General features: G+C 42.1%; 2 long non-coding RNA genes across 2 annotated transcripts; both read right to left on the reverse strand.

The window, feature by feature from the left end:
- Nucleotides 1-6,700: 6,700 nt before the first annotated feature.
- On the reverse strand, nt 6,701-8,875 carry LOC112957011. The gene is made up of 3 exons (XR_003251144.1): nt 8,835-8,875; nt 7,012-7,316; nt 6,701-6,903 (listed from the first exon to the last, which is right to left on the reverse strand). It is a non-coding gene; the product is annotated as an uncharacterized LOC112957011 (long non-coding RNA).
- Nucleotides 8,876-14,192: 5,317 nt separating this feature from the next.
- On the reverse strand, nt 14,193-16,997 carry LOC112957013. Its single transcript, XR_003251146.1, has 2 exons — nt 16,688-16,997; nt 14,193-14,339 (listed from the first exon to the last, which is right to left on the reverse strand). It is a non-coding gene; the product is annotated as an uncharacterized LOC112957013 (long non-coding RNA).
- Nucleotides 16,998-24,756: the final 7,759 nt, after the last annotated feature.

Raw genomic sequence — 24,756 nt, forward strand, 5'->3', positions numbered from 1 at the left:
CCATCGCCATCACAGTCCATCTCTGTGACCCTGGGGACAACCCACCATACCTCCCATCTTTGACCAAGTAATGTCCATGTGCTTCTCAGAGACTGCACAGAGAAAGAGAGGCTAGGATGTTTTACTACTCTTTCCATTAACTCTTCTTCCATCCTTTCCATTAAAGCCTTTCCAAACATCTGTGGGTGGATGTCGCTGCTCAAAGAACCCAAATGTGCAGGATGGACAAGACCTCCATGACACAGAGACACATTGGGCCCATTTCAAATGTCCGTTTACCTCTGGGAAGAATTCACTGGGGCTTTTGGGACTAGATTAGGTGATTGTAAAGGAAGATCAATAGTCGGACAAATCAACAGTAGGACAAATACCTCTCCATTTCAAAACCAAACTGAGAGAACATTTTTGACATATGCATATTGTTTATGGAGGGAGCTGTAAATTAGATTCATGAGAGCATGCAGGATTCTTTGTTATCCTCAATCAGTGTTTTACAGACCTTGCTTTTCATTTCTGACTGCCCTGCAAAACCATTATGGGTAGGGAGAGTAGGCCTAAAACATAATTAAGAGCTGAAGTCATGAGGTCTTAGCCTTGCACCTATGAGCAATGACCTCAGCGCACAGAATAAGATGGAAGATAGACTAATCCCTATTAAAGAGGCAAGCTGGCAAATAATGCTTTTTCAATCATTTAAATTTGCAATATGATGTGCCAAGGGAGCGTCAGGCTGGAGGGGAGCTGAAGGAGCCGTGCCAGCAGATGCAGCTGCTCCCTGGATTTTCTCATCTCGTCCTCTCGAGCACTTGGATGGGGCTTCATGTGGTGGCCTTCCCTGCTAATGCAAGAAGAGCCTGGTTCACACAAACCTGACACAGCTTTCAGCTCCAGTGTGTACAGTCCTGAAGCAGCCTCCCGGGCTGTGCTATGGAAGAAACCCCTTATCCCCAGGGAATGGGAGATACAGCCGGGAGGACTCGTGCTGCTGCATGGTCCCTCAGAGCAGCCGTGTTTCTCTTAGAGGTGCTCAGGCGCCTGCCTGGGCATCCCAGAGAGTCTCCAAATAATTAATGTTTGATTGTGACAAGTGCCTTCCACACTGACTGCTGCAAGAAATAAATGCACCAACATTATGAAAATATTAGAGTGCCATAAGTCGTTCCCACTTGTCCTATTAAGAACAACAACAACAAAAATCCAAAGCCCACACATTTGATTAAAAAAAGAAGTCCTTAACACACTAGCAATCAAGAGCCACTTTTCTGGCAAGGCTCAGGCTACCCACAGAGAATTCACTCTCCTTGCCTTTTCCACCAGAAGCTCAAGGGAAAGATGCCATCCATCCCTCATTCCTTTATACACTCCATTCCTTTCCATATGTCACCACCTGATAGTAAATGAGAAATTAAAACCATTAGCACTATCCGCAGTCCTCTCGACCCCCACTGCTTTCTCCCCGCAGTGACTGTACAAAATATCCTGGCCCCGGCTAAAGCCCCAACCATTTACCCGGTCACTGCTGAGCTCTGGCAGCTTTCGGCTGCCTGCTCGGACCGTGCATGCCAGGCTGGCCAAGCCCCAGCCTTCCTACTGAATTATTTCCTATTGCAAAATAACTCTATTGACAGAATGAAATTCTCTCCACAGATTTTTTTTTTTTTTAATTCAAAATCTGGAAAGCAAAGAAAAATAAAAAGAGACAACCTGAAATTAAAACTGACTAGAACCTTTGAGCTTGAGGCAGGCAGTAAGATGAATGATTATATCCTAGTTCTTCCAAAATAGGGTTTGTAGAGACACTTGTCACAAACCATTCTTTTTTCTGAACTGAAAAAAATCTCGCAAACGTTAGTTATAATTTTAAGTTGCCATTTAAAGTCGTAGGAAAAAAAAACTGGCATCAATTTAGGTGTTCAGGACCTGACATTCACAGTCAGCTGCTTCACAAAAATATGTGAATCAGAATCCAAACATTATTATAGTTTGCATTATATCTTGGAGCGATTAAGTGAAACAGCAAAGAAAAGGGGGAGCTAGTCAGTGGGCACTGGAATTTTTATTATTTTATGTTGTTATTCTCCATAGCCCCCAAAAGCGTAGCTCTCACGGGGGATGCGGTGGGCACAGCTATGCACAGTGAGGCTCTGCCTCACCAACCCCTGTCCTCTGCTACCAGCCAAATGAGCCCGTTGCCAAACTATCCTCTTCCTCATCAAAAAAAGACTGTAATATTCATAGGAAGACTCCTTGCCAAAAGTTCAAGCACTGCCTTTTAGGAGACAGCCCTTGCACACATATTAACACAAGTGCACATGTCTCTCTGTTCTGTGCTCTCAGCACAGCGCCAGGGCAGATCTCAAAGAGCAAAAAGAAAGCCGCCATTTATTAACCAGTTAGTCTAAGACTACCTGTGGGGATGGAGAGTCTACCCTTATATCTGCTCCTGAGTGCTACTGAAAATGACTATAATAAAAGTCAGAGTTTTCCCCATTTCAAGAGCTCTTGATTGAATTGCTCAAAATGCTGAGCTAGTTGGTGCAATACAAGAGTCAAGACGCAACAACCACCACAGGGTTTTGCCATTCTTAGAGAAAAGCTTTGGCCTCCAGCTCTGCTGATTTCTCTCGTTTCCTCAAGGATTACGGGAAAGACCAGGAGGAAGAGGTACGAGCAGCTCCAGTAAATCTGCCTTTGCACAAAGCAAAACTGAACTTCTCTCTCTTGATGTGTTGATGGATAACAGACCAAAGGGCATGTCTGCCCTTTCTACTTTTTCTCCAGAATATATAACCCACATTTGTAGCCACTTTTCACATCAGGAATGACTTAAGTTTTTTTCAGTGTATGCCCTCTGTCCACAATAGTATCAAGGACTGGGCACTATGAACACAAGGGCACCAGTTGAGATTTAGGCTGCGTGAGATTTAGGTTAAAGGCACTGCAGCCCCTGCCCTTAGCAGCCTCCACACTGGGCTGTTACCAGCAAGAGAACAAAGTTATAAAATATCTCAAACAGAGCCCTGTGCAAAGGAGAAAGCTATAACATGTCTCCATTTTCCATGTAATCTATAAAAGAAAGCTTACTCTGAGATTTAAAAAAAATCACTGATGGTTTTTAAAACTGCCAAAACTGCCTTGGACTTTACAACTGCCACATAATCAAAATCTACAGCTCTAACTACAACTCACTTAACATACTTCAGTACAGCACAAGACAGCAATAGTCCAGAGAGATGTTGGCTTCATCATTTAATGGAACCAGCGTATCCTGAGCAATCACCACACTGCCCTCCTCCTTCCCTGCAATAGCAGCATGGCAGGTATTACCAGCAGAGAGGGCTTGGAGAACAGGGTACATGAAGCTTGCAAGCTAGCAAAGAAGAGAGAACAGTCACCTATAAATATCCAGGGAGCAGCAGAGAGGAGGAATTCACGGATAAAAATGAGCATCGTGAGGTGCTTACCTATGCAGTGAATGAGAAGGAAATTGTGTACTTTGAGAACAGGACCACAGATGTTCAAAATAAAATTGTATTTATAGGGAAATACCGTAGCAGAATTTCTTCTCTAAATAAAAGATTCTTCAAGGTGCATGTAGATATTTACTCCCTGCCCTGAAAATAGCAAAGTGATTCAAACCTGACCAGAAGCCCACCATGGCACATGTGGGCACTTTGGAACCCGCTCAGGTAGTCTGACTCACCTGATAGGAGATGCGCAAGATCTGCTCTTTGCTGCAAGCATGAGGTAGGACTGAAAGCATCAAGGGCTGATCCTGTGCATTTTCCACCTAGAGGTACTCTAGGCTTCAGCACCTTGTAGGAGACTATTAGGGTCTTGTGCAAGGTTGGCCTAAGGCAGAGGCAAAATCACTCTAATGGTTAAGCAGTCATGGTGTGTTGTGAGGAAGTGCCTTCCAGGAGAACGTCCAGGTCTGAGAGCTTTACCTTGCAATATTCCTGGCAAGATTGCAAGTCATCCATTTGGTTTTTTTCACACCCAAAGAAAAATTGCATATTTTAACTTACAGATCTGGTCTTAGCTACTGGAAAGCACTAATAAATATGTATTACATAGGATGAATCACTTTGTGGAGGAAGAAATTATTTTTATGATTGCCTTCTGGATATTAGATCAAAAAATATATGTTATCTAGGAAACACTGACATCAGATCTCTTAATTAAGTTTGCCACACCAACTACTTCTTATTTAAGATTTTTTTTTCTGCATACATAAAAAATAAATCTAGTAACAAAGGGTTATGGGAGGATGTTCCTTATTCCTTGATAGATATTTCTCCAATAATAATATTGCCACATATCATGCAATACATATAGAGAGATAATCCATGTGTTTCCTGGAAGTCGATGGGAGCTTTGTCACAGAGTCAGAGACCAGATTTCACTCCAGGTCTTTAGAGCATATTTTGGCTCATGATGCTTATACCAAAGAATTCATAAGGATGCCCCGTATTTCAATCGAGTGACAAAGGCTTTCACCAAGGCTCAAAATACACGCCATGAGCATAGAAGGCAGATCACACCAGGAGAAAATGTTTTCTTCCATTTCAGCTGGTGAGATTACCTCCTTGCATCCATGCCAGATTTAGCTGATCCACATGTTCATCAGTGCTGGGAAACACGGCTGCACTTACCGAAGGGGAATGTGCCAAACAGCCACCAACCTCGCGCACAACGCGGGCTGCTCTGAGCGCATCGTGCTCTGCAGTCTGGAGATCCTCGTGCTCCTGTGCCCGGATCACACCACCAGCAAACACACCCAGGGGCATCAGCAGTGCAGTCTGTGCCATCATCCTCACTGCGTTCCAAGGTGGAGGCGCCGGTCCAGAGAAAGGCCAACAAAACCAAACCCAGAGACGAGATGTTCTCCCCTAGGGTCATGAGACCTTGTCTCAGTCATGAGGCAAGCTGTTGGGGAAGGCCAGGCTGAGCCACTTTTAGGATCTGTGTGCCAGATTTCCCAGCCCAAACTAGGATTTCCCATCTCAGCTGAAAGGTTTGTGACATGCCCACCAACCTGAGCTTTTGCACCCAGCTGGAATTAAGGGGTACCAGGGCAGAGACCATTAAAATGAGTCCAAAACCAAATGAGACCATTAAAATGAGTCCAAAACCAAACGAGACTCTCAGCACTCTGCAAACCTGGGAAAACATGCATGCCCATATCTGCATATGAATTTTGCTGGCCTTTCCCTCTCATTTCGAGAGCTGCTTAATTTTCCTGTTTCGCTCTCTTCTCAAAGATTGGCAACAGATCACTGGTTTGGGATGCCCTGTCGTGGTAGATAAACTCCATTCATGCTTTTAAGAAGCCCTGTGAGGGTGGACAGCCAGGCACTGTTCAGTTACTTGAGAAGACGACATAAAAACCCCGTAATTCATCTTGGCAGTAGAGTAATGCCCTGCCCTTGACAAAATCCCTGCATAAACAACCAGCTGGTGATATGATTATGCCCCAAGGAGGAAAGACTGATAGTCTTGGTGATTTTACTGTGCTATAACAACAAAAGCCATCTTTGTTCACATATTTCTCTAATCCTTCTCTGAAACATTACCAAACGCTCCTTACTGCCTTAAAAAAAGGTGAGTTCTACAAGCAAATAATATGTCACTGAAAGAGCAATCTAAACCTCAGTGTTAGACTTGAAGCTATAGGCCACTTGTTCACTAATGAAGACAAAACTGCAGATGTCAGAGATATTTTCAGGATGCTTTGTTATAATTCACAAAGAAAAGTTAACCTATGGTAGGGAGATATGGAGAATTGCAAGATAAAATAAAATAAAATAAAATAAAATAAAATAAAATAAAATAAAATAAAATAAAATAAAATAAAATAAAATAAAATAAAATAAAATAAAATAAANATAAAATAAAATAAAATAAAATAAAATAAAATAAAATAAAATAAAATAAAATAAAATAAAATAAAATAAAATAAAATAAAATAAAATAAAATAAACTAAAAATGTCTCCTGGTGGCATTGCAAATGCCCAGAGAGTCACTATGAAAAACCTTATCTGTCATAAAGCAAAATTTAAGCAAATATTCTTCAGTGTTGTGATTCCTGAAGCAAAACTTATTAGCAAATTTAAATTAATTCTGCTCCAGGCATTATGATACACTATCAGTTACTTCCTTACCCCTCCTGGGAAATATTTCACTATTGCTGTCAGTCAACTGCTTGAATGCTTGGAGTTTACCAGCTGCATAACATATATTGATTTTTGATGAATGACATCTCTCTCTGGGCCATTATGGTTTTGTTTTCAAACCTTATTTAATTGTTCAACTATTTTTTCAGTGAAATAAATGCAAAGTGTTTATTCTCCAAAGGCTGTAAACAGAGATCTCAGGTCTAGTTTCTATGACAACCCTGCTTGATACAGCAAGCCGAGATTATCGCTAATGACAGACACGAAGTTTAAATTGCACATTCTGCACAGTGCACTGCTGACCTTTTATTGAAAAATGGAATACAGTGTGATTAGCATAATGTGCCGTACGAAAGGGAAAATCGTGGAATAATGCAGTGTACTCTAATCATAACCACAACACTAATCTCCAGCAAAGTGTTTGCCAGAACATGAAGCTTCAAAAATTAAGATTTTCCCAGATACCATTCTGACATTCTGTAGTAACGATGCTCTCAAATAGTTCTCAAATAACACTTGCTGCTCTGCTTTTTTTTCTTTTTTTCCAGCCACAGTCTTTAAAACAGGAGTAAGAATGGATAAGATTATGCAGAATTATGTCCCAAAATTCCAGCTATGAGAAAAATTTTGAAATCTCCTGAAGGCATCTTCTCCTCATGCTCACAAATGTACTAGGAAGCAAGAGCCAAAAGATTCATCCCTCTCTTCAGAAATCTGCACGTCTCCCTAGGAAGAAGATTTGAATAGATGGTAGTGAATAAAGCCCAGCTCATGCACTGAGCCAGGGAGGTTGAGGGAGGTGTTGTGCTTTGCAAGAGCAGAGATGGAAAATACCTTGGCTTCCTATGCAGCAAGTTTCAGCAGGTCTTGAATTTGCCAGCTCAGATTTCCTTTTGTCCACAGAAGAGTTTGCTGCAGTTCACAAAACATTAATGCTTTGGAGAGCTTGGTGTGTGAACTGAAATTTCCACTTGGATTTTGAAAAGCAATGTACTACTATAAGAGATAACAGGCTTTTCTTCACTTTACAAAATGCTTTTAACTTGATTTTCTTTAAACATTCATAAAACAACGGGAAAGGTTTCCTGTTTCTGAATGCTAGTTCAGCTCAGTTCTGTTCTATATAATCAGTGAACAGTCTGCAAACAATGAAATAAAACCATAATTAATATCAAAATATAGTTTTAGATAATAGAACTAGTGGGTCAAGGAACCGAGAATAAAACAGGGAGACTTTCAGTTATCCACCCTCATCTAGAACATAGACTAAGGCAAAAAGTGCCCCAAAGTAATACTTGATTGACCGTTTTCCTGTGCCCTCCATAACAAAACAAACCAAAATACAATAAAATAAAATAAAAACAGCATTGACTGGGTTTCTAATGCTCTGAGTGGCAAGTGTGGAGGAAAAAAAGAGTCTCCGCTACATGGCAGAGAGTCTTTTGTTGTCCAAGAACAGTCACGAAGACAGAAAAGTTACTCAAATATCAAATATTCTTTCTACCTGAAAACAGCAACCTTACATCAAAGCTCTGCCCTTCCCCATTCAGAAAATCTGAGGTAAAAAATGATGTTTAGGTATTAGTTGACATACCAGTGCCATTAGGGGCAGCATATTCTCTCATTTCGCCTTTGTTGTAATGACAGCTCAGTTGTATTTATTGGCTGTTCAGACACTAGCAGTAATAAAGCATTTCCTTAGCACAGACAGACTGCCAGGTACCTGCAGCCTGAGAAACTATTCACTGCTATTCTCCTCATTCTCTGCTTTTCAAGGGTTTTGCATTTGGCAGAATTAGGGATATTTCTCTTAATAACCTTTATCTTCCACTAGAGCTGCTGTCAGGAAGGAATCAATTCATTTAAAAGGCATCCACTTATTTCCACATGGAGGAATTACACTCATAAATGTCAGCCGGTGATTTCATATCTGAGATACAGAACTGTGTGTTTGGTAAGGCAGCATGTCCCAGGCTGGGGTATTTCTAATCCTTTAGAACAAGAAGAAGCAAGAAGACGGCAAGACTCCAATTTACACTTGCCCATATCATAAACATCACCCTCTAACTGAAATTTTTGGTTTACCATTCACTTAGAAGGAAAATTTCCAGTCCTCTGCCCCAGGTTCCAAGCCCAGAGCTGAGACTCCCTTCATGGTTCTCTGTAAGCTCACAAGGATTAAGGCTGTGGAGCTCAGAAGGCACCTGAGGGTTTCTGGGGCTTAGAAATATAGATAACATACATTGCTATTCTGTATAGGATTCAGTAAACTGTACCTTTGTTTACTTGTAAATGCAGCACACAGTTGTTTTTTGATTTAGTTGCGAACTGGATTTCTAAGTGAATCGGGTTGGCTCCATCCATAGTGGAGATTCTTAACCAGTATGAGAGACACGTGAACATTTAAGACTTCTCAAAAAACACTTTTTCTGTTCAAAATCATCATCTGCTGCTGCTTTCCTTTCCAGCACAGTAATGAGTTGCTGAAACACCACGAATGAGTAAATGCAAGCAGGCAGATGAGCCCCAAAATGGGTGTCATCTTCTAGATACTTTGGCTTCCAGATTTGCTGGATTCCTGTTGTATTAAAGGGCTATAGCAGAACTTGAGAATCATATAATCAATCAGAGCCTGTGAAAAACGAAATGATACTCACACTTAGCCAGGCACAAGAAGAATGGTAGGCAGAGGTGTCTGTAAAATGAACAGAAAAATTATCAAGAGATCTTTCATTAATCACAGAATGGTGGAGGTTGGAAGGGGCCTCTAGAGACCATCTAGTCCAACTCCCCTGCTCAAGCAGGGACACCTAGAGCATGTGACACAGGGTGGCATCCAGGTGGGTCTGGAAGATCTCTAAATCACTCTTTATGCTCATGTTACTTCTGCTCAGTAGATGTTCAGGGGATTACATGGCAAGATCTCTTATAGTTTGACTTTGTGTGCCTTCTGCATATCAAAATATTGCTTAAGACAAATGTCTCAACTACGTAAAACAACTCAAACATAATTAAAACAAGAAAAATCAAAGAGCAGTTCTTTCGAGTAGGCCTGCACACTTTGTTTCCTTTCTGAGATAAACTGGTGGAATTCCATAAACTGATGGAATGAGAGAGTTGAACCAAGAGAAAAAAAAGTACTGGGAGAAGAACAAGAGGGAATAAACAGGGAGGTGAAGGCATTTAGGTGGGGCCCTGCTCTCAGGGAAAACCCTGTTTAGACAGAAACTGAGGACAGACATCTGGATGGTATTGACAGAAATGACCTTGCTACGAAGTAGGGAAAGCAACAGCTCTCAAATACTGCAGGAGATGCCCTAAATAAGGACCATGTTTTCCTTCTGACTGCATAACTCACAATAATTCTACCTCCTTTCAATAGTATTTCACAAAAATATTGAAAAGGTTTTGAGGAAATGTAAAGAAAACTAAGGCCATTTCCATGTAACCTGTAAGACTTTCAATACTGTATGAGATTCTGATAATTTTATCACTCCTAACCCGCCCTTTTAACCTCAGGCCTACTCCTGCTTTTTATCCCCAGTCTTTAGACAAAACGGGCTCATCTGAAATAGCTCTGGTTCAGCAAATTCGGACAGTGGGAATCAAGGAGGCAGTCCTGGTGCTGGATGCCATCTCTACACCCTTTTCAGACCCTTTGAGCTAGGCTTCAGGATCTGTTTTATGTCAGATTTTGCCACCTATCAGAGGAGGTATCTGCCAACTAGTTGTTTAACCATTTAGGATTAAGGCAATAGCAGCTGATGTTGGAAATGTTAGAGAGGTTTAAAGACTCTTAGGTTAAGGATGCTAAGCTTAGAGAGTTTCTGAGTCAAGGAGAAGATGGACATCTGTACTGCTGAACCAGACACATTTTCTTGACATCCCTTCTGCCCTGGATTTATTTATTTATGCAGTTTTTAATTTATGTATGTATTGCTATCCGTGAGGTGATGCTGTGTGTATTGCTGGGGCCAGGTTTTCATCAGGCTGGGAGGAAAGAGGTTTCTTAGCAACCTGGCGGTGATGTATGGATCCCTACAATGAGGTTCTCACTGGAACGGAGAGGATAGTGTTTCCTAGCAACCTGGAGCCATATGGATTGGCCTGGCCAAATCCTTAGCCGAAAGGGGGACAGCTCCCTGCACCTGGAGATAGGACTTTTTTTTTTTTTTTCCCCCCTTCCCTGGAAACAAACACTTCCTTGGCTAATTTTAGTGAAACGCCCGATCAGATCCCACAGCTCAGCACTGTTTTGCCTGCTGTGAGCAATATGGTTTCGCTAGCATGTGAAAGCAGCATCTTGCCCTGCTGGCTGAAGCGTCTTTCCTTGCCAGCCGTTCCCTGGTGCAATTCTGGAGCACTGTAGGGAATGAATGAGTCAGTAAACCAACTCCTTAAGACTAGATTGCTCCTGTGAAAATACTACTCTTTTAGACAGGAACAGCAGTATCTAGAGGGAGTCGACCCTGTTACTGCTTTAGTCATCCACATGCCTGACTGGAATTGCCAGGATGGCAGTACGGTGTGGTAGGCAGCATTTTTACTCTATGTAAGTCATGGCAATGATCTTCTTGAGATGAGATCTCAGTGGCCAAGTTTGGTGGTGTTTCAAGGCCCTTAATTATGCCTTTAGCCAAATGTTTTGGGAGTATACGTGCCAACCTGAGCAATAAAACGTAGAGATTGCTCAGAGCTTGCATGGAGGTGTTAGCACTGCTAGAGAAAATTACTTTGTTGCCTGTAGGCTGATCCCCTTTGCAAGGAAGGGAGAAAATACCTTCCAGAGCGGGGATTCTTCAGTGCCTGTGCTGCCGTTAATCCTAAAACAGACGGAAAAAGGGGAGACAATTCCTCAGATATGGACACGGTTGGAGGTTCTCCCTGTTGATCTCAGGGTAAGTTTGTTTCCTTGGAGCCCAAGAAATGCCTGGTACTGAGGATCATCCCAAAGAGGGTTTGAGAGAAAGCTGAGAAAACCTGCCTTTTTCATCTCTACCATGCTCTTCTGACAGCCAGTCAAACGTGCTCAATGAGGTCATCATCTTCTGTGGTAGCTGCCATGATCTTGAGACCCTCTTTCCAGTGACCACACAATTTTCTTATTGCCATCTGTGCTGGTTTCAAATTAGTGCTTCACATAAAGAAATCCCACCGAGTGCTCAGCTCAGAAAGCTCACAAGATGCGCTGGCCACAGCAGGAATACACTGATGATCATTTCTGGCACAGCCTCACAGCTAATGAAGGACCATTTGCAAGGGAATTGCTTTTCACACAGCAAGGGTTTTGTGGTAAAGGTGTAAAATATATCTGGAATTGGGCAGGCTGCTGCTTTCATGATGCAGTCATGAAAAAGCCCATCATGCTACTGAGACACAGCACGTCTGCAGGGAAAACATGTCCTGGGTTTCCTTTTTTCCTTTTACTGTCCCCTAATTTCCCCATGTGCACAGGACATGGTTTTGTGATCATCATTGCTAAACCACCACCACCACTCCTGCCCTGCTCAGGAACCCCACACCTGTACTGTACCCCACACATTTTACTTCACCTGTAAAATAGGACATTTTAAAGCCAAGGCGATTTCTCAGCCTCCAACACCCGCAGGCCTGTGTTTCAGGGCTTCTTCTAATGAGGCTGTATAAAGGATATGACGTTCAAATGACAGCCGTGCAGGCATAACAGCAGGAGGCAGGGCAAAGGGCTGAGAGAGGAGTCCCAATATTTTGCATGTGCAGAAAGGACACCAGGAGCAGAGATGGCAAAGTAGCAGAACCATCAACCTCCTCAGCAATATGGTGTTTTTGTTCAATAAGAAGCTGCTGGCAATCTGCTCCAAAGCATTCTACTAGCAAGCCCAGAGCCACAAATTAGCCTGTGAGTTATCCTTGCTCTGTAATGCTGCACTAGGTAGCTCTTCCCCTTCCCTCAACAGAGATCAATCAATCAGAGATCAGTCATAAACCTATCAACAGAATCATAGAAATCAGGTCAGGTGAGAACTTTGGGAGGTCTTCATCCCACAGAGGAGGGAGATTAATTCCAGTTACACCATTTATGTCTCTAGCCTGAGCTAAAAAACACTCCTTCTGCCGAGATTCCCAAGGACTGTCTGAGAAGCCACTCTTGCTGCTGTTGTAAAGAAAGATAGTCTCGATTACTGTGGCTTCCAAGGATCTCAGGGACATCCTTCACTTTATAGAAATTATGCTGTTTGATAGCCTGGAGGCTCTCTTCCCTGACAGATAACACCTTATCTGCTTATAAGAGACCTTTATTCTTGCATGCTTAATTTGTTATTGATTTCTGATTTTCATTACCTAATAGGAGGGGGCGACATTAATTATGGGGGACTTTCACCATTTTTCTCCAGCAATTTAACCAAAATACCCAGCCTTTTCTTTTTCAGATGGGGGAATGGGACTATGACTCAGAGCTGCATTATTGCCAGCTGGGCAGGTGATGGGAAACAGATCTGCTAATTGCCAAGCTTAGGCTGGAGAACTCGAGTGCAGAACCTGGGGTCAACACTCAACCACAGCACCTTTATGTGGTGTCTCCTCTTGACTTGAGATCAGCTCTTTCTAACAAAAGAAGTGAGAAAATTTCTTTCTGCAAATGGTTGCAGCTCACACCACAGCCATGGGCTGTAATAAACCAGGAGGTCAGATACAAAACCTCTTGAAACAAAGCAATTTTAGCTGGAAAAGTGAAGAGCTGGTAACTTAATCTAAGATGTTCGAAAGCTTATCTATGTCATTCAGCTGTATCAGCTGGTCTAATAAGAGATAATTCTCCTTACAGCTCTTACCTGGGAAATGGGAGTCATTTATCAATAAAGACTGTTCCCTGAACTACCTTGACCTTTTTCTGTTGACGCTTCTTCCTCATTGAGATTTTTAAACACTTAAGGGAGAGTAACACAGTCCAACTTTAAGTGTATTACAACTTTATGTGCCCTATATAACCTGAAAAAAAAGGAGTTTCAGAAGACTAAGTTAAAGGCCTCCAGTTAGATGGTATTATTATAACCCAAGTACACTATCCAGCACATATTTACAGACATAGACTTCCCTATAGAACTAAATTGATTTATACTGATTTCCATGTTGTCACAACACACACCAATATTATACCTGAAGCCTAGTCATTAAACTTTAAATTATATATATTTTAAATAGTGCTAATTAGCACCATTTGATGTGGTAATTACTGATATTGGTTTCCTGTAGGAAGAGCACTCCAACTACCAGTTAATTTCATATGGAAAACAGATGTCACATGGTAATACCATTAAAAGTCACTAAGCTGATCTGCATTCTAAGCCATGGCACAGAGGTGAAAGGCTCTGTAGCCAATTATTGCTTCTCTGTGCCAGCCAGTCCCCAAACACATACAGCATATGCAGATCCAGTCCTCCCTGCCTTTAATTAGATCCTGCCTACCCTCTTAGCAATAGCAATATCAGGGAGCAGGGCACACATGGGGCAATAATCAGAGAGAGATGTTGATGTGTTCTGCTAGCACCTGCCTGCTGTTTACAAGGAGGAAAACCAGCACCAGGAGACAATCACATTCAGCAGAATGGACATCTCTGTGAAGCCAATAAAAATGGGGGATTATATGCAGAATCTCCCAAGTCACTTCATATGTTGCAATGGCCACATCACAGACAGATTTATGATGAATGTTTTACTGGAAGCTGTGAGTGCCCAGAAATACAGGTTTGCACTGACTGCCTAGGAGGAAATGACTTTAAAGGAGGAAATGACTTTCAAGTCACCATTGGCAGAATCTAGTACAAGCTGAGGAAATCTCATGAATCTATCCAACTTGCAGTGATTATGGAATTGGGAAATAGATGCTAAAAGGGTCTAAAGGAAGGACTACAACAGACAAACTGTCTTAGTGAGGTTTTCCAACTAGCAACTCGCCTGGAGGTTGCTGCTGGGTTCCAGCACAGAGGATGTCCTTGTATCTTCCCCTCTCCCTGCATGGTCACGCGTGCTCTGGCTCCAGTCTCTCCGGCACAGCTGATACCAACTCTATTTCTGCTTCTTCTATAATTATTGGCAACATTCTCTTTTCCACATCTTCCAGGAGGTTAAGTTGATCTTTCCCAGATCACCAGCCACTCTGCAGTAGCAGGAAAATGTCTCTTCTGCAACAAAAGAAGTCTTACATTAGACTTAAAAAGCACAGATTCATGCCTTTCAAAAAACATATAGATTTTTCCCTCACAACCACCAAGGTACGTCCCCAATAACTGCCCCATCTCTTGCTGCTCATGATCTCTTCACTTCATCAGCAAATCTTTCTTTCACTCAGTTCCTCTGCTATGAGGGAGAGGAGACCCATTCTTTCCATATTTTACATTTCTATGTCACATGAATACCTAGCACACCACCATGTCTATTCACCAATAGGTTTGTTTAGATTTTTAGTTCAGGGTGGATACAACAGGCTAAAGAGCTTGGTCAAGCAAAGGTCAGAGTCTTGTTGGACCCTAACCCAGGGCAGACTTGGCTGCAGCATGCACGTACATTAACACTGTGAGCATCCAAAATGAAAAGCACTTCTGGAAAGGAAATAACCCCTCGAGATCAGCAAACAAGGAGCACAAGATCAAATAAATGAGTAAACTGAGTCTTGCGTAAAATCCCATGGACACAATGGAGACCTCTCACTACTTCTCTAAAATATGTTGACTTCAACTCATGCTCAATATTGGATTATTGGAAATATTGGATCCTTTTGCTTTACATCCATCCTTTTGCTTTACATCCATCCTTTTTGCTAATCCTTTCAATGGGAGAATCCCTACATATTTAATAAATTAAGCAGCTAGAAAGGAGACAAGAAACTCTTCCTGCTCCTCTGGAAAATGACACAACCTCTCATGAACAGATACGAGAGAGTTCCATCAAGAAAGCTGCAAATAAAGCAAAATTTCCATCCACACCTTTTTAAGCATTAAATAAATCCTCTGGAAGAGACAGACCTGCAGGCACTTCAGTCATGCCAATCCTCACACATGCAAGCAAGTTCCTCAGCTGCATGTTTCTCCTCACCTGGAGACGCTGGAAAGTTAACACACTGCCTGGCTTCCAGCAAGCAAGCTGGAAACCATCAAAGAAAAATAGAGAAAGAAGAATCTCCATCTCCCTACACACTCACCCAAAGCTGCATATTAGCTTCCTCTCAATTTTTCCTCTCATAAAAAAAAACAAAAAAAATAAAAAACAAGGTGTTCCCTAATTCTGTAAACAGCTGTCACAGTATGTGGCATGAAGAAAATATTAAATAAGTGTGAAAGATTTAAAAGCACACATGTCCATGCAGTATTAGCCTGCATGAGAAATATTTTAGAGAGTGATCCTGCATGTTTATCCTTGTCCAACTTGATTTGCAGTGAGAAAAAGTATCCTGACCATAAAAGGGCTAGGACACATAACACAATAACTATTTAGCTGGATTAAACCATACTGGGAGCATCGAATATTGTTTAGAGCACATAAAAACTGCTTTAATTTTTAAATGTATCCCATGGCTGCACTCTTTAGATTTGCCAGATTCACTGGGGCTGCACAGCTATTAGCTTCTACATTTCATCTTCAATTCCTCTTCACAGTAGGAGAAACATAAAAATGAGGGTCACTGCGTGGTCATTTCATTACCCCTGGCAGAGAAATGTGCTTCGCACAAATGAGGAAATATTTTAGATGTAGACTGTTGTAATGTGGGTGTAATAAAAATAAAACCAGAGTTTAAAAAAAAAAAGTGATATTACAATGGTTGCTTTGTGGAATAACATTAAAATAATATGCAATGAAGCAATGGTGAAATGGGGAAAGATTATCAAATGCCATTTATTAATCGTGACGAGTCATGAAACAAAAAAACATGGTCTTACAAACGCTTCAGATCATGATTGCATCAGCTCTGGATCTAAATCCCTCTTTCAAGAGCTTCCCAAACAGCATCTTCCAGTAATAGGAGAGCTGTCCCCTCTACTAGTTCCTGGGGAGAAAAGCTAATGAATTGGGCGAGCTCACCCAGTTCAACAAGGTCTATTTGCACCACCAAGAAGTGACATTTAATCAAGTGTCTGGAATATGGTTTAAAGTGATTCAATTTTCAATGATGAATAAAGCTTGCAGAAACAAGAGAAAGTTTTTCATTTTTTCTTTTAAAAATAAGTCTTAGGGAGTTTTGTGGCTCTGCCTTAAGGGCTATAAATGAAGATGAGAATATTACTAGAGTACAGTGGCAATACCTGAGAGAAATACATTCTCTTAGAGATAGTTTTTAAATGAGAAATCTAATGTTATTGCTAAACTCTTCTACATAAGCTCTTATAACAGCATACATCTTACGGTAACAGCATCCAAGACATCTGTGTGAAAGAATCACTGAAATTGTGCATATTCAGAGTAACCAAAGTTACTCTGGAAGCGCTAGAAATATCATTAAAATCAGAAATATTTTGTTATTTTTAGCCATACATACCAAAAGAGTTTCCTATGAACAGCAAGCTCTAGTAGAGCTTCCAATACAGAGCAGTAGAACCCAAGACCCAAGTCCAGCTGACTATTAACAAACAGGAGATCTCATCCACTCTTGCTGATCCTCCCTCAAAACTATTTTCTTCATTGCCCCAGTGTAATATCATTCATTTTCATGAACCATATGAAAATGCTGAGAAGGTGAAATAAGTTTCACCCAACACTAATACAGTCAATCATAGAAACGGATTCTTGGGGCAAATTGCACAAAGCTTTCTCCACTGCCACCTGTAAAAAGAATACAGCTTCCAGCCAATTTACATATCTTGCTGACAGCAGCTTTTACTGGTATCACAGTGATCTTATATTCCTTTTCCTAGCTGAGTGTGATTGCAAGAGAAAACAAGTGTGGTAACACACTGCACCTGGCTGTGCTCAGCAGCCCGCTGAAGGAGGTAAATGCCTGGAAAACAGTGACACGCTTCTCTGGAAGTTTAATCCATGACAGGAGCTGAATGCACGTTTGGCATCTACTAAGATAAATATGAGGAAAATTATTACTCTCTTAGCAGTTAAGTAACAACCCCGTGATAGGGAAATTGCAAAGCTGCACTGCTTTGTCTAATGACTATCCATTGGCTAAAAAGAGCTCAGAGATATGTAATACAAGCAGAAATAAAACCCATGGTTAGATACATTGAAAGCATTTCTTCTAATAGGGCTTTGTAGTTTCTTGTCAAAATTTTTCACCTTGGCAGCCCTCAGCCCCCATGCATGATGCAGTGGAGATGCTACAGACAAACCTGCTCTGCTTGGGGCTCACAGGTTCTGCACACACAGGATGCGATTCTACACTGACATAACGCATATTCACGCCAATAAGCCCCTTTCAGCACTTGTGGAAATGCTCGGTCAATAAAATGTAATGACATTATTAGAGCAAATTCGTTTTCAAGTTAAGTGCCTGGCTCTCTGTCTTCAGGACTATACCAGCAGTTAGGCTTCATCATGGCGAATAAACAAAGGCTCCAATTCGGCTCTGCATTTGATTAAAAGGGAGTGAAATCTTGGGATAATTATATTATTTATCAAGAGTCAATTCAGATCACTCTACATTTCCAGAGCAGAATTTGACAACTTTTTTCTTATAAGATAAATATGTATCTTCATGAACATGTTGCTGTCAAAAAAGGTGGAGTAGATTATTAAGACTAGGCATGACATAAAAGCTGCCCTAAAGTTCCTATCTTTGCACTTTATTTATATACATTCCTCACCAGATCCATCCCCTTCTTCTCGCACTGCAGCCTGCAACCCAGGGACACCTGAGAGGAAGGAGAATAACTGGAGATGCCCATTGATGTCCACACACATGGGCAGCCTCAGGCGCAGTCCACACAGGCTCAGGGTTTACACTGCACGGCATGAGCCCAGGCCACTCCTGGTGTTCAAAGACGTGCTGGGAGTTTCTAGTACTGGAAGTCTAAGCCATGGACCAGACCTCCACTCTGCCCGGCATCCAAATACCAGGAATATCTCCATTTTTTTATAGTATCTCCTGCTCTGAAGCAGCAGGTATGAAGATTCTGGAAGTATCATGATCATACCTCACGGAGACAAGGCCATCACGACTCCATTTCACCCTTCTGCTCAACTTCCTGCTATGTAAACCAGAAATAAGGACACATCCTGAACTCCCCGAGCAGGGATGTGGTGACGTACCGGCAGCTCAGCCCATGGCTCTAGAACCGCCACTCATTGTCATCTGAAGCTGGATCCGCTCTGTGTGATGGCAGACAGGAGAAGCAGACCCTGCCTGCCAAGTGAACTGCAGAAAGGACGGGAGGAGCAAAAACCCGGCGCGCTACCAAAGGCTTTGCAAACCTAGATAACAACACGCTGTTTACTGGCAGCAAACCGGATCAGAGAAGAAAAATAGAGCAAGGGGAGAGGATTTATGCAAATGTTCTTAATTTAATAACTGTGATCAGATATGGCTTTGTTTCTTCCATGTAATTTGTGTGATACAAATAAAGTTCAAAGATTCCTTTCCACCACAGGAAACGAGGACTATTAAACATTGCACCAAAAAGCAAGGGAATGTGTTTATTGACATGAAAAATGATGCTGTGGATACAAAAGCTTTTGTGTGTTAATTGCTAAATGTCAGTGCAATTCAGAAAGTAGTTGCAGAAGGGAAGAATTCCTTTCCAAGCAGAAGCGGCTTCTCCTCATCTAGCAGCCTGATTCAAAACTGCATCTTGGAAGTATTTGTGGCTGTGTTTTGAATGGTGACACTGGGTCAGTACCCAAAAACATCCTCACTAAATATTGATGTGGTTACTTGCTAGGAGGCATAAAGGAAGTAAAGGATTTCCTCCCAGTTTTATTACTGAATGCTCAAAATGTTTCCTGGGGCAAACAACACCAAAGCCATCCGGGTTTTGGGGAGAGGCTGAGGGTTTTGGAAACAAAAGAAGAATAACAGTAGCAACTAGTGATGGAAAAATACAGGTCTAGAGCATGTATTGAGAAATATCTTATTCTGAAAGGAGAGGAAACAACCACACACATTTCTAGCTGATATATAAACACAGCAGCCTGGGAAGCCTTTGAACACAGTGTTTTTAGCCCACTCCCTAAAGGAGAAGAGAAACATAAAATATATGATTCCTCTGCCACCTGTTAGAGACTCTCCAGTAAATTAAGTTGTGGACTGGCAGATGCAGGAGCTTCTTAAATTCTTCAATCAAAAACTGTTCATTTACCATTCCAGTAGAAGACTTTTCAACCCTAATGGAGAAAGACAGATGAAGACAGCTTATCATGCAAGCAGGAAAATATTTACAGAAGGAAGTGAATGTATTTTCTCCCCGACGACTACTGCAAGGAGTCCAAACCCCATTAGTGCAGAGAGGCACCAGCACAGTTGGCTGCACAGAGTCAGAGACAAGTAGATGTTCCATGGGACACGAAAGCACAACTTGCAAAGCTGCTGTGGGGTCCATCCTCCCCAAACGTCGTTGGAGAAGCAATGCTCCCAAAAGGGTTTGGTTAATTCGGAAGAAAGCTTGATGTGTCCCGGGATGACTGTCAAGTGCTTCGCTCTGTACCCTGCAGCACTGCACCTTTCTCTAACAAGTCATCTCCAGCTGTGCTCGCAGAAACCTGTGCAGTTTTGTTGCTCCACGCACCATCATAGGACTCATGCAGAAAGACCATGCATGGCTCTACAGTCCACATGGTTCCAAAAGAGGCTGGAAAATTAGAATGAGTGAAGAAAAGTGCCCCCAAAATGGCTTAGAGGCTGGGGAAAGGGAATTCCTTCCAGCGAGGGGTTTGATGGGCTGGATTTGCTTAGCTAATGAAAGAGAAGCCCACACGTGACTTGATTACAGGGCATTAAGCACCTCCATGGAGATAAAATATCAGCTAAAAAGGGCTCTTTAATCTAGCAGAGAAAAGCTTAAAGAGAAGCCATGGCTGGAAGATAAAGCCGGACAATTTGAAAGAGAAAATAAGGCCCAGATTTTACACAGTGGGAACAAACTAGCAAAGGACATAGTCCTCAAACCCCAGGAAGGGGAGCTGGAGAATAGATTACAACTGCTTCCTAGATAAGTTTGAAGTCATCATTTGATAAGGGAATACAGGCTCACTCCAGCTGACTCTGACTCCCCACCTGAGGAGGAAGCTTTAAAGCAGATTTAAAGACAGGGCTTTTGTTACTGTTTTGCAGAGCATTTGGTATCCTAGTAATGTTTGGGATTCTTCCTCATGTATGACTAATTATTTCTATTTCCTGTTTTCTTTGGAATTGCTGCTGTTCTGCATTGCTGGAACTTGAAATATTGTTTCATGGAATATTACTGTATTTATGCATACCACAAACTCAAGAGACATGAATTCCTTTTTGTTCTACTGCTACAGCTCTTGAAAGGGCATTCCTCATCTCCAATAAATATTAACAAAAAAATTGTGAAAGCTTCAACCTCCTATAAAAATGTTTAATCACTAAAAAAGTATTGTTTCCATTTAAGCTAAAAGGAGAGGGAAAAGAAGAAAAAATAGAGAGGTTTTGGTTTTCAAATGTCAGATTACCATGTTGTTATACTAAGAGAGCACCATTGTGTCACAAGGCCAGTTTCTGTCAAAAGAAAATGTTTCTAAAAAATTATTTTTCTCCATTCGTTCAGCTGCCTACATAATTCTGTGTTCTAGCATTTTGGGGAAAGAGAAAAAAAAATCCTTAATTGGCCAGTTCATGCCTCATTTTCTTTGAAGGAAGAGAAAAATCTTGATACTAAAGCCAAAAAAAAATGGAAATTGGAGTATTTTCCTAACTCTGCCACAGATCAGGTGACTGGTCCAAGAATGCACAAACAATAATTCTTTGTCTGGTAAAGAAAAAAAAAGTAAAAGAGAGCTTTAGAGGTTTAGCTGGTTTAGTGCTTTCATGTCTGTAAAGGGCTGCAGGGTCAGGTGGTAGAGAGCAAAATGTATTTCAGCTCCTCATTTTGTTCTCTCATACAGTAGGCTGAAGACAGTTTAAAGTCTCTGTCTATAAAAACATCAGATTCTACAAGAAAATTCCTACGGAAATTCAACTTTTTAGGTACCTCTCTCTCCCCAGGCAGCATCTCACTGTAACCTCAGAATGGCTGTTTTATAGTCTCAGTTTTATCTTCTCCTCGTAGTCAGAAAGGCTTGCTGCTGTCTTGCTCCGGTGCCCTTTTTCCCCCACACCCCTCCTGCCCTCATCATTAATGGCTGATAAATAGCTAACGAGCAGATTGGACATTAGGACCTCTCTTTCCATCTGGACTGCATGTTACTTTACAGGCCCTGCTAGAGCTTTATTAGATTTGGGTGCGGATTATTGATTTAGGTAGATGAGGTCGTTGTAACCTCATCTCACAGGGAAAGGAAGCAGGGGAAGCCAAATGTAATTCAGCTTTTATTTTCTGTAGCAGCATAAGCCAACAGGGGAGAAAAAAAGTCGAAGCCAACCCAAAGGATGTCCATAAAAAGCCATAACTGGACCCTATACCAGGGGTTCAGGCACTTGAAAAGTAAAGACTTGAGGTAGGATATAAAAGTGAGAGTTTTCCCTGGATTAGCACAACAGTATAGGTAGCTGGTGCTAGTGAAAAGAGACACTGTTAATAAAAGGGCACACTACTCACAGGGCAAAGTGACAGCTATTTATAGAATAGGATCGCTCTACCAAAGACATAGTGATAGCTTAATAAAAGCACAGCTTTCACTTTAGTTATTTTTACTGCTGTTAAGCAGCCATATCAGCACCCGCCGATGTAATAAAAGCAAGTTCACACTTTGGACTAAGCATTTCTGAACATCCTGCCAGAGTTAAGTGAAGCACATAAAACTTCCCCGAATATCTGGGGCTTGAGGCTAGTCCCAGTAACACACACTAGCACTTACAGTGCCGTGGTTGTGAGCACAGTGAGCATAGATGGGGTCAGCAGGACGGATGGACACATGGAAATGAGAGGAGACTCTACCGCTGCACAGATGGATACAACAGCTCTGTATTTATCTCTACCCAAAGCCTAGGCCACACATGCATAGGAAGAAGTGAGAGCCTAAGAGGTCAACAGCTTCTCTGCACATCAGTGAGGCTAAGCACAGTCTCACACCCATGACCTGCCAATTGGCTTTGGCCGACTGTCAGCAATAACCAGGGACTGTCAAGTTGCTCTAAGATGCTTTTCTCTCACATGAAACTCAATATTTCTCTACCTTTGTAGCCACGTTCTCTCGTGGAAACCACAAACCACCTAATATGAGGGCTTAGGTTTGCTTGGGCACCCTAAACTCAAGTCAGACTTTGTCCAGCTTGTACCTGAGTCTGCTCAAGACATCTCCTATTAACCAGGTGAATTTGGTTACCTGGAGCAAGGCTGGCAGCTTCGCTTTCTCTCTGCAGTGTCTTAGCCGTGGCCAAAAGGGAGACTTGACAATGCAGCACTGCCAGGTTCAAACCAATTCATTTTAACTGGTACAAACAAGAGATGTGATTGCTTGTATAGCTCTTGTTCACTAACAGCCAGCATGAAATGCTCAGCTTATCCATATTTAATAATATTCACGCAGGAGTGTCTCTCTCTTTTCCCCTTTTCTGATAAGAAAAGTGATCCCATAAGTGCAACATTCTCTTTCACAACCCTGGCCAGATAATGCAACCTCACAGCCTCCCAAGCACAGATGCATTTCTGACCATTCCTTTCTCTCACAACAGCTAAAGAGACAGCTTCCCTTTGCCTGGTCTGCTTTCTGAGACACACAAGAACTAGGAACGTCTCTCACTGGACTTCACTGCTGCTGCATCCAGAATTTCCTTTTTGGCTCATTAGCCAGGGCAGTAGTTCACTGTTTTCAGGCTTTGGTAACATTTCCTTCCTCTCTCATCGATAATGCTCCAGCAAACTTCATCACGCTTCAGTGAGAAAATAATGAAGAAAAATGTATGTTCAACAGATTTTGACAAGACCTCTTGCTTTCCTAGTCTCCATTTTGCTCTCCGTTAATTCCTGAAACATTCCCGTGAGCCAATACCTACTCTGCAGCATGAAGCGATAGTATCAATAAATACTACTGGACTCTCCAAGGAAACAGACCATCCTCTCTCTCCACCTTGCTTTGAAATGACAAATATTCTTCCTTCAGGTGATTAGATGGACCTCTGCCTTCACCCGTCCTTTCCTCGGAAAAACATGCACAGAAACTTCTCTCATTTCTTTCCCATTTGCCAGGGAGCAGCAGGGTTGGCTGCTCTCTAAGAGACAAGAGTTGGGAGCCAAAGAGCAGGGGCCTTGTTGGCCATGGCCCAGTCCCACAACTCCCGAGTAACAGTGGCTGAGTCTGACCAAGAGTCCAGATCATGGCCTAAATGATCTCATGAGGTCACTTCCAACCTTAACCATTCTGTGACTCTGTGATTCTGTAGTCATAAGGCAGTATCGCAGTGATGAGGCCAGTCGGAGGTCAATCCAGGATGTCAGTCCATGAACTGCAATCTGAATTAGTGCTTAGACTGTTGACCTAACCTCCTCCAGCATAGCTCAGGCAGGGACTGAGGGCCCCAGGCTGGGCTGGAATGGGGTCCTGGTCAACAGGAAGGGTTGGGAGGAGGCCCAAGGGGAGGCTGCTCAGTGCTCAGTGCCACTAAGGACCTGACGGTGTTTTGCAAGATCTTTGAGGAAGAAATCTGTGCTGTAGGTGTTTTCAGAGAAGTTGTGTTATTAACACAAGCCAATCTTAGAGCCCAGACACGCCAGGCCTCCTGCTGCCGTTGATTTGGTCACAAATGGACAGTAATCCACAAGTTGGATTACTGGTTGGAAACAGGTTGGAAACAGGTGGACGTGAGGCTATAGGTTTTCTTGTCCGGATATAACAGGTTATTTCCTTCACACCATGATGTGAGGAGGCTGGTGATACATCTCTGCCTGCCATGGAGAGCCCAAGCCACATTTCTGTTGGGAAAGCAGGTGCTCAGCATCTTTAAAAATCAGGAGCTCTTAACTAGGGCATTTTTATTCCTACTGTATCACCCAAAGGCCCCATGTGCTGGGTGCTGTACAAATATCGGAGATCCATGTTCCCTTAACAGGACTCAACCTTGTCTACACTCCCACATATCTGCCCTGCACAACCCTGCTGAAAGCAGCCAAATTGGTGAATGGAAAGAAATTGGTAATTACCCATGCGCTTAATTATTTGCATAACTGGGGGCTAAGTGCTTCATTTTCAGCTTTTTCTTTTTCCGCTGAAAAATATTGGTATTAATCTAGCGTGGCTCACTTTGAACTCAGTCCCACCAGGAATGAGGCAGTCTGGCCTAATTAAGCAAAGCACTTAATGAGCGTTTAACTCGAAGCATGCTGGATTTGACCTGGATATAAAAACTGACTGTGGATGGATCGAAAGGAGAGACTAAAAGAAATATCTGGGGGAAGAGAAGAGAAGAGAAGAGAAGAGAAGAGAAGAGAAGAGAAGAGAAGAGAAGAGAAGAGAAGAGAAGAGAAGAGAAGAGAAGAGAAGAGAAGA

Source organism: Nothoprocta perdicaria, unplaced genomic scaffold (genome assembly GCF_003342845.1).
Source record: "Nothoprocta perdicaria isolate Ctin4 unplaced genomic scaffold, notPer1 scaffold_7, whole genome shotgun sequence".
Taxonomy (NCBI): domain Eukaryota; kingdom Metazoa; phylum Chordata; class Aves; order Tinamiformes; family Tinamidae; genus Nothoprocta; species Nothoprocta perdicaria.